The 2,907-nt window shown below is 36.8% G+C and overlaps 1 pseudogene; it reads right to left on the minus strand.

The window, feature by feature from the left end:
- Positions 1–686: 686 nt before the first annotated feature.
- Positions 687–1,976, minus strand: LOC149290692 (ATP-sensitive inward rectifier potassium channel 12 pseudogene; annotated as a pseudogene).
- Between the last annotated feature and the right edge of the window lie 931 nt (positions 1,977–2,907).

The raw sequence follows: 2,907 nt of genomic DNA on the forward strand, positions 1-2,907 counted from the left end.
ATCTCATATCTTTACAGAGAGTCCTCTGGCACGTAAACATTTTCATTTTATATCTTTTGGATTAGACACAAAACCCAAAGGTAAATGTAGTCACCACTGTATGTACATGCATGCAAGTATGTATATTAAATAAATGCATTTTAATTAATATTAATACATGTAATTTCAGATTGTTCTTTATAATAATAGTGATTTGCAATTTAAAGTTGTAAACATAATAAGAATCTGGGCAATAATATACTTTAAACAGGATGATCCTGGGCCTAATTTGCATCAAATCAGCTATCATCCTTGAGAGCCCAGCTCTTTGATCTGCTATGTCTCCACAGCCAGCTCTTGCATTATCTCCATTATGCTATATTGGGGACAGATGAGTAGTTTTTTACTGGAAAGACCATCCGTGCAGCTAATAGAAAAGTTTAACCTATCATGGGAGTGAATGTGTATCATAGAGGTTAATGTATGAAATGAAAGGTTTCTTAGGGTTGCACTTATATTTTGGAAGGAACACTTGCTAAACTGAAGCCTCTGTTGCTATGTGCAATTATCAACAAACATGTGATTAATGCATATTTTTTTTTCTTCGCGGTTATTGTGATTATTGCAGAGTGATAGTATTACAGCATTTGCATTGTTCTGTGTGTTCAAGCAATTTTCAGAGTAAAGAAGATGAAAAAATTCAAAGCTCAGATTTCAGACTCCCTTCTATAAGACTGATGATCTAGTACCAAAGTGGTTTGAAGCCTATCAAATTCAAATCTACTGTCAGTATGTAAGCTGTCAATGACCCTGCTTTCTTCATCCTCATCATCCTCATCATGGTTCATGAAAGCCAGTTCATTCTCATAACAGAAGGAGTTAGTGTCAGGAAGAATAAATTTGTTTTCTACCAAATCTTTGGCACTGCAACGTGGGGTTGAGGGAACTTCATATGTTTTGTGAAAATGTGAATAGTCTACTTTGTACTGATTTCTTTCCTCAAACAAAACTGGTTCAAAACGGTGACCCCAGAGGATCTCACTTGCCAAGTAAGAGCTCCGAGCTTGGGCGGTCATTGCTGTTGCTTCCACCATCCCCTCCAGTATAACTACAATTTCAAAGTCAGATGTTTCAAGTTCTTGTTTACTAATTCCAAAAAGTGGGCTCTCCTCATCAATTTCATGAACAATTGTGATTGGAGATACTAAAAAAATACGATCCAGTCCTTTATCAAACCCAACATTTATATCTATTTGATCAAGGGGTATATATTCTCCTTCCTCTGTAATTCTAGGTTTTATTAGCTGAGCCCTCACATGAGCTTCCACTATATGGCTTTTCCTAAGATTGCCAACTCTCCACATTAGACTGAGTTTCCCATCTCTCATTGCAATAATTGCATTGTGACTGAAGAGTAATGTCTGTGCTCTTTTCTTAGGTCTGGCCATTTTTGCCATTATAGCACCAATCATAAAGGAATCTATTATACAGCCCACAATGGACTGAAACACCACCATAAAGACTGCAACTGGACATTCTTCTGTCACACAACGAAAACCATAGCCAATTGTAGTTTGAGTTTCAATGGAAAATAGAAAAGCTGCCATGAAACCATTGACTTGGATCACACATGGAGTAAACTCTGTATTCCCCGTTGGATTTTCTAAATCTCCATGCACCAAGGCAATTAACCAAAAAATAAATCCAAAGAGTAGCCATGACACCAGGAATGCCAGACAGAAAATGAGCAGCATGTATCTCCAGCGAATGTCTACACATGTTGTGAACATGTCTGCAATATACCTTTGTGACTTTTCATCCATATTTGTAAATTGGACGTTGCACTGTCCATTTTTCTTCACAAACCGGTTTCGGCATTTTCTTCTAGTATGAATTTTGCCATTACCAAATCCATTTACCCCTGGCATGGTGGTCAATCTCAGTCCCTCCTCATCAGAGGACACAATGCTGTAAGGGTTTATCCTGCTAGTACCCATCGGGTTGCTTAAAGTGACATATAGTGTGCCCTATAAGTTATTTCTTCTCTTTCCGCAAGCTCTTTTATCAGTCAAGGAGTTCAGTCTTGGTTTTTCACAGCAGAAAAATCATAGATGAATCTGTAGGAGCAAAACAAAAAGTTTTGGATTTAAAATAGAATTCAAATCCTATAACATTGACTTTATTGTTTAACCTTTTGATCTCTTCTTCATAAAATACACAACACAATAAGGATACTTTGCTCTAATGAATATCAAACAATTGCAAACACGACACAGGTTTATCCAAAAAAGAAATTGTTAAATATATGTGGGCGCAATTATTGTCATCTCTTTGAAATTATATGAGGAAAAATATATTTTACATTTTCATGACACCTGGGTGACTAGGAACATGAAATTGATCAATCATAACTTTCTGTTTCACAGGGGTTAACATTAGGTAACACATAGGCCAAATTCCCTTAGTCATTCATCACAATGGGTAAGACCAAGGAATATAATGTAGCTGATGTGTGGCAAAAGATTGTTGAGCTTCACAAAATGGGAAGCGGCTATAATAAAATAGCAAAAGCATTGAAAATGCACATTTCCACCATCAGGGCAATCATTATATGTTCCAGTCAACTGGAACTGTTATGAATCACCCTCAAAGAGGACTTGTGTCTACATTGTCTCAAGGCACTGTGAATAGGATGGTTCAAGTGGCCAAAACATTTTCAGGGATCGCAGCAGGAAAATTGCAGAAGTTAGTTGTGTCTTGGAGTCTCCAAAACTACAATCTAATGTCACCTAGATCACCAAAGCTTGTTTCAGGGGTTTAAAGAAAAAAGCCTCTACTGTGTTTAGTTTGTCAGAAACTACTGGAATTTTAAATGGGATTGGGGTTTTATGGTCATATGAACCAAAATAGAGGTTTTTGGCAATAAAC

The sequence above is a fragment of the Sceloporus occidentalis genome, unplaced genomic scaffold (genome assembly GCF_023333645.1).
Source record: "Sceloporus occidentalis isolate IW3139 unplaced genomic scaffold, rSceOcc1.0.p SCAF_38, whole genome shotgun sequence".
In the NCBI taxonomy this organism is placed as follows: Eukaryota; Metazoa; Chordata; class Lepidosauria; order Squamata; family Phrynosomatidae; genus Sceloporus; species Sceloporus occidentalis.